This window comes from Octopus bimaculoides, chromosome 3, assembly GCF_046866305.1.
Source record: "Octopus bimaculoides isolate indiv1 chromosome 3, ASM4686630v1, whole genome shotgun sequence".
NCBI classification, from domain to species: domain Eukaryota; kingdom Metazoa; phylum Mollusca; class Cephalopoda; order Octopoda; family Octopodidae; genus Octopus; species Octopus bimaculoides.
Genome location: NC_142930.1, coordinates 58530725 through 58541500, shown reverse-complemented (window position 1 = coordinate 58541500; position 10776 = coordinate 58530725).

The window sequence follows — 10776 nt, the reverse complement described above, 5'->3', positions numbered from 1 at the left end:
AGCACTCCACAAACATGAGTAACCGTAACATAGTTCTCAGGGAGATTCAGTGTTACACAGAGTGTGATAAGGTTGGCTCTTTGAAATACAGGTACTACTCATTTTTGCCAGCTGAGTGGACTGGAGCAATGTGAAATAAAGTGTCTTGCTCAAGAACACAACTTGTCACCGGGAATTGAACTCACGTCATTACGATCGTAAGTCAAATTCCCTAACCACTAAGCTACGTGCTATCACAATCTTCTACTATTCCATTTATATTCATATCCTTGTACTCTGCTAGTATTCTCTGACACATCGCCACTCTCTCCCTCTTGTCTCTATCACTCTCTTGTCTCTTTCACTCTCTTGCCTTTCTCACTATCATGACTTTCTCACACATACTCTCTCTCTCTCTCGCTCTTTTGTTTCGAATGGTACAACCATATGTCTCCTATACAGTAAGACACTTGTTTCACTTCCTCTGTCACATTTCATACTCTAACGTCACATCACATGGCACAGACCACGTCCCACAATACAACTCCCCATATTAGTTGGGGGATCTTTCTCCTGCAAGGTACTCGGATCGGTGATCTCACCGGAGCTTGAGCCGCGTAAAAATCACCCAATCTATTATTTAATGTAGTTGGCATTAGGAAAGACATCCAACCATAAAACCCATGCCAAGGCAGACAGTAGATTTTGGCGCAGTCCTCAAGTTTATCAGCTCCTGACGAACCATGCAACCCAGTGGTGACGATGATGATGATGACGATGATGATGGTATGTATATTTAAACAACTTCCATAAAAGACTAATCAATGCCGATAGCCAGTTTAGAATAAAGAAGTCAAAGATTATAAATCATTAGCTTTAATTAAAAGGATGAGAGAAAGATTTAATTTAAAATGCGTAAATTTGTCTTTGAAGCGTGTGATTTAGTAAGGAACAATTTCAGTTCTCGAAAAATGTTTTTACGGCTCACTTGAAACTATTAAGCACATATAGACGATATATTTGACTATTAGTATTCCGTCGTTAATGATGTTGCTAAGATCCACTATTAGTATATCTTGCACGTCCAGTATCCACCCAAAAACGAATAATGCTAGACATGAAACATCAAACATATCATCAAGATATTTGATATTTGCAAGTTACTATTAGTTTGAAACATTTTTAGAGAAATGGTAAGAAATATTTATTTTCAACGTGCGAAGATTGTCAATAAATACAGAACTGACGAAGTCTGGGTATTTGAATTTAATATCTTCCCGTGAAGCACAGCCATGCTTGCTATATCATTCAAAAATATTTTTTCGTCGTATCGTTCGATTATATCCTTGTTAGATTTCTCCCTTCTTGTATATTTTCTTTCCTATTTGATATCCTGAGGCAGGACGTGATTTTCATGTCCGACAACGACCAAAAATATCTTTACTTGCGTTATATATATTTGGCTTTTCTTGAAAACATAAGCTCCAGGCTCAAGAATACCCTGAACGTAAAATTTTATCTATGCTGCTTCTATAATTAGTTTTCTCTGTGTAATGCTATTCAATCACTTAGCAGATTCCCACACAAACACAGTCCCAAGCACACGCACCCATACACACACGTGCACACACGTGCACACACACACACACACACACACCCACACACACACACACAAACACACAGACACACATGCACACACATGCACACACACTTGCACACATACGAACAATCGCGCACACACAAACACACACTTGAACACATATACGCACGCAGGCGCAAACACACACATACATATAGAGATATATGTGTTTGTATACATACACATGCACGCATAAACGTAGATAACGAACTCAAAATACATATCACGTTTTTTTTTATTATTGTTGCAGTTTATTTAATAAAATGTGAGTATTATTTATTAGTGCTCGCAGTTGGTTTCTAGACTATCAAACGAGAAGTAGTTACGAAAGTGTCACTGTAAAACTAAACTCTTTGCCGTCAAGACCGAACTATTTTGCAAGCACAAGTTTTTCAAGAAATTAGATGTTTGTGTCTCGAGAGAGATAGTTACATGTTTTAGGACATTGTCATAATATAATGTATGCTAGTTACTTAATTTGGTTTCACTTAACAATAAACAGATAACAGTTTCCTGGAGGTACACAATGCACATAAGCAACTGCCAATTATAACGTGTAAGTAGCTTAATGAATTAAATAACACCTGTACCGGTAATGTAAATTTCCTGTATTAGCAGAGCAAAACTTATAAACTCTACAATAAAAATTAACTGAATTTAAGTAAAATGGGAAAACACTTATATACAAATGTAAAATAAGTGAATTCAAGGACGCAGTAATAGGAAACGAAGTAAAACTAATTTAACAATATTCCTGTTAATGCCAGTTCAAGTGTATGAATCACACGAAGCATGTGGTGGAGATTTTTTTAATGAACCATTAATGCTGTGTAATTACAGAACATTATGTGTAGTTCCGCACATCTTAGTCTATAGACAATCAGCTACAGACACCTACACAACACACTAAGTAATTACAAACGTTATCTCCACAAATACACACGTATTAGTACTTAAAGAATTATCTCTTAAATACATGTACTTATAAACACGTTCATACTCAAATATAAAATATTGCTTAGTATTTTAAGAGGAATATTGTCTCTTATAGATGCACTTTCTTAAACTAATTTTGCAATGGACATATAATCTGTTTAAAGAATATTTGTGAATCAGATTATATTATAAGAATAATGCTATTTTCTAAGTCTTAAAAATGCACCGCGTTAGTTGTGTTTTTGCTGATAATTGATTCCCCTCTCTTCACCTAAAATTTTTATTACCGAGCGTCTTCAAAATAGTGAATAGCACTGGTTAAAAATCAATATCATATTGAGCTAACGTGAGAAATTGTAGTAAATGTATGACAATGTCTGAAAAGGGGAGAATAATACTTTATGAATAGCATGACATAAATATCAAGAAATCCGTATGGTTAATATTTAACAAAATACCATGGAATGCCTGATACTTTGTGAGTTACCAAAGATGGAAGAATTGATAAAGTACCAGTATTCCGATAAAAAGAAAATCCTTAGTATTTCCATACGTTTTTCTCATGCTATAGTATTGAGGTCAAGATAATAGAAGTTATTTCTTACGTTATTCTGAAGATACGTTAAGGGACAATGTGCAGAATGAGGTACGCAGAAACCCTGCAACTCGTTGAAATCTACTTCTTAGTTGGAGAAAGAAAACAAATATCTAGGCTGTCATTATGAACGAATCTCAAAGGAAATCGTCAGTAATTTCAAAGAGATAAGAAATTATTGTTACTTAATTATACGAAGATCATATTATTTTGTTAGGAAGTTAGCAAGTATGGATATGTTAAAAGTTAATGAGACAGGGTTCAATGATGCAGGCTTTGGTGGAACCAAATAATTTATCAGTGCTTTGTACTCCTGTATTGCTATGAGCATAGATAGTACATGTCTGACTTGTCCTCGATATTACACTTTACTGTAGGGTGTCTCATAATAAATGGGACATATAACTGTGTTTTGTTAATGCATTTTACAATTTAGTTAATGAATTAGTTCTCCAAGTCATAGTTACTTACACTGAAAGTGCATCATATCGTTATGAGACAACCTGTATAATGAGTTCTATATTGACTTCAGAACTCATTTTAACTTACAGTTAGTAGACTTGTATATATTGCGCCTAAATAATTATTATCTTCATAGTATAATCAAAATATATTGCGTTATATAATCTTTATATCAAGTATTGCATGCCGAATTGAATTTTATACACTATAGCTAACAAAATAAACTGGTGCTAGAGGTGTTTCATTCAAAATGAAACCAAATTAGATATTATTTCGAATTGTCAACTTTAAATTTTACATTCATCTTCCCCATTATCATTATTACAATTCTCTTCTTCTTCTTTTTCTTCTTCTTCTTTTTCTTCTTTGCACAGCTTCTTCTTCTTCTTCCTCCCCTTCCTCTTCTTCATCTTCCACTTCCTCCTCTCCTCCTCCTCCTCCTCCTCCTTCTCCTCCTCCTCCTCCTCCTCTTCCTCCTCTTCCTCCTCCTTCCCGTCGTCACCATCATCATCATCATCATCATCATCATCATCATCATCATCATCATCATCATCATCATCATCATCATTTTAATGATGTCAGCAAACATAGCCTCTACGATTCAATTCAACGATTCTAAATATATATCATTAAATATGCAAATGCATATTTCTTATTGTGTAACAAAAAATGTCACTGCCAATTTAAATATTTTATTGGAGTAATGAAGTTAATATTGTTTTTACTTTTGTCACCTAAAACTATTTACACTGGCAATGCAACAATGAAAAATGCTATTCTTGAATTGGAAACATTTTCTTTAAATTGAATGCCTTGTTTTCAATTCCTATATACAATCATATTACATGCCTGAAACTAACCTATGCTGATGTTTTTGTTTAAAATATTTCCTAATTAGATTTTACTGAAATGTCAACACATGGGATTTAATTTGACTCGTTTATATTCTCTAAAATATTCTGTAAAATATTTTTCCATTTAGTGTTTCTATTTGTTTCTAGTTAAAAGCATAAATGAAGGAAAACATTACATTGAAGTTAACTTCTCTTTTAGAAGATATGAGTTGGGTTGTGGTGTGTTAATGGTTTCTGCAAGAAAAATATGGGCAAGATAAAAAAAGAATTGTTAGCTTACTGTTTAGTTAAGAAAGAAACGGTAGGGCCGTGACCCTTTGTTTATTAGTGCCTCGGGGCATCATCGGACTGGAGGTCAATCCCGCCCTCTTGCAAGACAGAACTCTACCAAAGGCACCAAAGAACCATGCGACGGTGTTAAACACAAAGGCCCAGAACAAATACTAAAAGCCATCTTGTCCGCAATTCTTACGACTTCACCATTTCGTACAGAAAAAAAAAATATTGGGGTGAAAGCTTGGTGGTAGCTATTGGTTACCAGTCTATGGGAGAGAATACCGTATTGGCAACGGAATGCGAAAGTAGCATTTTGGTTTATTTTAAAATATACTTGATAGACAGTTGTTGTACCAGTAGAGCAGTCAAAATGAACGTGCAAAGCTTCTCCAAAAATATAGCCTAACGTTTGTTGGTAAATGAATATTTGCCAATCGGCATAGTGGCTGTCATTTTGTTTAACTTATGATTGCTTGTGTATGTTAACACGCATAAACTATCAGCAAAAACAATTACCAAAGTATTTTCTAGTTCTGAAATGCTTTTTCTCTGTTCTAATAATATCAGATCACCAGAACAGATCATTGTACATTTTGAGGCTTAGCTCAGTTTAATTTTATTTTAATTTACTTGTGAGTGATCTGAGACTAAGACGGGATGGATATTAATTTGTTTTCATGGTATGCACAGGGATTGCATCATTGTACTATTGGTGTAGATTAGTTTATCATGTCCTGATTAGAAGCTGTGAGTGCGATGTCTCGTCCGGGAAGCGGTAAACGTTTGATGTCGGGTTTCTCGGTTTCAAGTGAATTATGCATTTGTATGGAGAGTTTTGAAGGAGAGATCAGTGCTGTCTTCTGCACTGGAGTGAGTTATGTTAGGATTAACGGTAAGTACATAGATACTATTCAGAAATATGGATGCGGGATCAAAGAGCACAAAAACTGACGGATGGCTAATGCCCATAGTTGGGATAGAAGATCAAGAAATTCTCATTGTTTAGACACGCTAAAATGTGTTGCATTTGTAAAATTCCAACAAAATTACAAGGTACATTCCAGGAGTTTTGATACTTTTTCAGGAAAGATATTTATTAATTTCAAAGAAATAAGAAAACTCTAATGTCCTTCCAAGTAGGCTCGTCTGATTTCAATGCTTTTGTAGTAGCGCTACAACTGATTCGTGAACGCTCCATGGTGGACCTCCTAAAATACGATTCCAGGACTTGTTGCAATTGCCATCTTCTCAATGTCTTCAAAACAACTGCGTCTGAGGCTCTTCTCCATCTTGGAGAATAGCAAAATGTCACAGAGAGCAAGGTCTGAACTGACATCAGGGTGAGCGACAGTTTCGATGCCCATCTTTGTTATACAGTTGGTTATCAGGATGGAATTATGGACTGGCTCATTGTCCTGGTGCATGTGACACCGACCCGACCTGACCTGGATTTATGCGACGAAATCTCTTCATGAACACCCTCAATACGTCCTGAAAGTTGACCACCCAGCTTGAGTGAACCCTGTGAATATTCAAGGGAGAGTTGAATTTCAGCTCTTCTTATTAACAGTTGCATTCGACTATTCACAGAAGACTTCAAATGTAACTAGTAGCGATTTCTCTTGAAAATAGACAAAATCGAACATTCTGATGTGATCGAGTACCTTTAGAAAAGGGCTTAACCCTGCACCCATGAGGTTCATGACGACTGCTTGATACATTAGGAGATGACGGTACGGTTGTATCAGCAACATAAAAGTGAGCAGCTGACTTTAGTAAAGGAAGGGAAAATCTTGAAGATGAGTCAACGTCTGGATGTGCTGAGACTGCCAGTATCCAGGAAAACAACGATTATATTCACCATGTGGTGATATCTTTCAGAGCAAATTTGAACGCAGGAAAAGGTGAAAATTAAAGTACAGACGATTTTGTAGCCGTGAGTAGTAAAGTACGCAAATTATTAATGCAGTTGTATAGACCACATAAGTCCCGAATGAGTAAGCTTGTTCAAAAGCATAATAATCGTGACCAACCCGTTATTTGCTTTTGTGGATGGAATACATTCGGTTATATAGTATTGAGTACCATATAACCGAACATGCCAGGACTTTGTTTTTAAATAATAGGACGTAATTTGCAGGAGTACGTAGATGCCCCATCGTTGTGTTTGTTGTAGGTGCTTGTTACACTCCAACTTGAAAGAATTTTGGGAATATCAATAAAGATGACAGGTAGTTAGTTTGTCAAACAGTTCTTTACTCATGGTATTTTTAATTGGTTTCCATTCGTATAGGTATTGAGAGAGGAAAGACGGAACCACGAATTCTCTTTGTCTCTAACCATTAGTTCGGTTTTCTTTTAAGCTACCTAGCTGTATGTCAGTAACCATGACCAGATTTCTAAACATGTTTGTTCGATGACATCAATGATGAACTGATAAAATATTATTGACAGCTTATAAAGACAACCTACTTGGAAATCAATTAATCTGTATCATCGGACTGCTGTTGCCTTATAAATGAAAGCGTAGTGAGGATAGGCATCTTGACAAAAAATTATTCTTGGTGCTTGCAACAGAACGAGCTCTACTTCAATATCAGTAGGTGTTACTAGATCGTCCCGCATTAGTTCAGGCCAAGAAGAAAGAGCTCCATGGTGAATATTGTAGCATAAGTAGTAAAGATATAATGGCTCTGAGATCCCATGCCATTTACTTGCCGTTAGCAATTTGGATAAGCGTATTGATATTACTGCTGCTCTAGAACCAAATTATTTCTAAGGTGATTCACAGATAGCTGTAGGTTTGCAAAATCAAAAGGGGATTGAGTACATACTGAAAGAGTGAGGAAGATGGAAGAAAGGAAGGTAAAAAAATATACAACTAAAAGAGCCGGACAACTAATGCAGGTAGAAGTTAGAAGAAGAATATAAGCATAGAAATAGATGAGTTAGCCAAATATGTTAAGATACAAAATAATTTTCCATAACATTATTTACATTATTTACAATTGACGGATATTTGTCCTCCAGTTTCCATCAGGTGTCTTGGGGAAATTTCGAACATGGGTTCTCATTCCTAAGGTATTTTTCCTAAGAATCTTCCTAAGATTCACAAGGATAGTATTCCATTAAGACCTATAGTGAGCTGCAGAGGATCAGCATGTCATCTACCTACCCGCTTCCTTGTGGATATAATCAGTCCATTAGCAGGAAAGTCAACATTGTACATGAAGAATTCCATCCACTTCAGAGAATTGATCAAGGATACCCCTATTGAATCCAGCCAGATGGTGAGTCTAGATGTGATGTGATAAATTTGTGCACCAAAGTCCCAACTGGAGAAGCACTATCGGTGATTCAAGAAAGACTAGTGACAGACGCCCATCTAAAGAACGCACTAGTATACCAATAAGAAACTTGATGAAAATGTTGACCTTCTGTGTAGAAACTACCTACTTCAGTATGGACACTGATATATATCGACCAGAGGGGCGGTTAGCTATGGGTTCGTCATTATCGCCGGCAATAGCCAATATATACATGGAATACTTTGAGAATTTGGCTTTAGGATCAACACCGCTGAAACCAACTCTATGGCTGCGATATGTTGATGACACCTTCATACTCTGGCCCCACCAGGAAGATGTCCAAGTGCCGTTAGATAATGAGAACTCAATTGATCAAGAAGAAATGATCAAGTTCAGTAACAATCTATTAAGCAACAATTACCACACAAGCAGACTCTCCACTCCAATTAGGAAGAAAAGAGGGGATGAAACCGATAAACTGTCCACAGTCTGTCTATCCTATGTGAAAGGCATCTCGGAAAAGATACAAAGGATATGCAGCCCATATGACACCAGGACAGTATTCAAAAGTAATACAACACTTCGCAAATATCTCCTTCGAGTAAAACCACTAATAGAAGAGAATATGACTAAGAACTGCGTGTACTCCATCCCATGTAGCTGTGGTAGGTTATACAAATGTGAAACAATTCGCCCCCTCAAAATAAGGATGGAGGAACATCGCAAAGCCGTAACACTGGGAAATATTGATAAATCGAGTATAGCTTATCATGTATAGAAACATGGAGACCACCTCCCCCTGTGGGATGAAGTTAAAATAATAGACATAGAACACCATTGGAAAATACAAAAACTAAAAGAAGCAGCACATATGCCAAGACACATGAGCTTCCTAAGCAGACCAAGTGCAGATATGAACAGCATATGGGAACCGGTATTAAGGAAGAATAGGAGAATATTAGATTTATAAGCCCTAACATTCACTCCATAATTGCCCACGGGCATATGGCGTAATGGTTAAGAGCGCGGGCCACTAACACCAAGATTCTGAGTCTGATTCCAGCTGAATAATAACAACAACAACAACAATAATAATAATAATAATAATAATAATAATAATAATAATAATAATATTTCGAAATTTCCCCAAGACACCTGATAAATGCTGGAGGGTATATCAGCCGAAACGTTGTGTTAGCATCAAACAAGATGAGGACAAATATCTGTCAATTGTAAATAATGTAAATAATGTACATAATTTCTCATCTCTTAAATATAGAACTGAATTTTCAGTAAGTAAAGAAAGGTAATACCACGTAATATAAGGTTGAGGTAAGAAATATCTTACTGTGAGAAACATCTGATTTAAGTTAACATGTTGGAAAAGTGACTGACGCTGAACGAACGCGCGTATGACGTAAGAGGCTGAATATATCCAACGAATGGACAGCAGTTAGAGCCGGATAGTGGTAGACAGGAGATGGAAAACCAATGCATATTCATAGACAGGTTTGTGAGAGATAATTGTAATATTTTAATATAAATTGATTCATTACTGTGGGAGACAAATTGAAAATGAGGTAGGCTCAATTCATGTAAGGCCGGGCTACGTACGGAAATGCTGAATTTCCATGGGAAAAGCCTGTGGTGGCGAAGGGTTTAAATTTGTAGAGGCGAATCTAAAATATTAATAAGAGAAGTGTAGTCCGCTGGAAGCATTGTAGTTCAGAATTATAAGAAAAGGAACATAAAGAAAGCGTCTAATAATGCAGAAAGTTTTACAAAAACCTGTATATTTCAGGCGCAAAGGCCTATCTTCAGAAGGAAGCAGTCCCGGAAATGACTAGTTACATCGATTTCGTTATTTTATTTTAAACTGCTCGGCATTTGAGTTAACAGCAGCAACTCTCCAGCAGTTGGTCATTGTGACTTATTTTCACGTGGTGGTGGTGGGAAATGATGTTCGTGGCGTATGTTATGATGTTGGATGTAGTCACCGTGATGTTTACATAGGAGCCACCGGCCCATTTCCGATCGACTGTTAAATTCCAGGTTGACGTGGCAGATTAATATAGCTTCTTTGATACGAAGGCGTCTTTTGTTCATCTCCGAGGCCAATATAGAGACATCTTTGTCTTTGGTGGTACTGCCGCATTTTCTTAAGTGTTTCGGGAAGGAAGGACGCCTCGGTACTGAGGTACTCCTTCATTCGTACGTCGAGCGATCGGACTGTGCTACCGATGTAAAAATTGTTGCATTTGGAGCATCGTATATAGTATACTATGTATGTACGAAGGCATATATCAGTGTCGCGAATAGGGAGGCTTTTCACTGTGCAGAACTATTGTTCTGCGCGTGACCGCCTCGTTGATAGACGTTTACTTAGGGACGGCCATAAATGAGCCAGCAGGATATCGAGTCCTTTCCAGCAGATGACCTGGTATAGCGTGGAGGTGGTCATCTCGTTAAAGTGGGAAATCGTCACGAAGTAGGTCTTAGTGAAATCCCTTTTTCCACATGTATTTGGATTGTGTTCGTAAATGGAGTAAATACCGGACGTCCGGTATCCGCTGGTCTGAAGTACCTTCAGGAACTGAGCAGAATGTGCGTCCGGGCTGGTGTTGTCACTGCGTCTTTCGTGTCATCTCTTTATGCACATATCTTATTTTGACCCTTATGGGGAGGACCGACTTGTAATGGACGAAGACATCCCGGTAAGGTCATTTT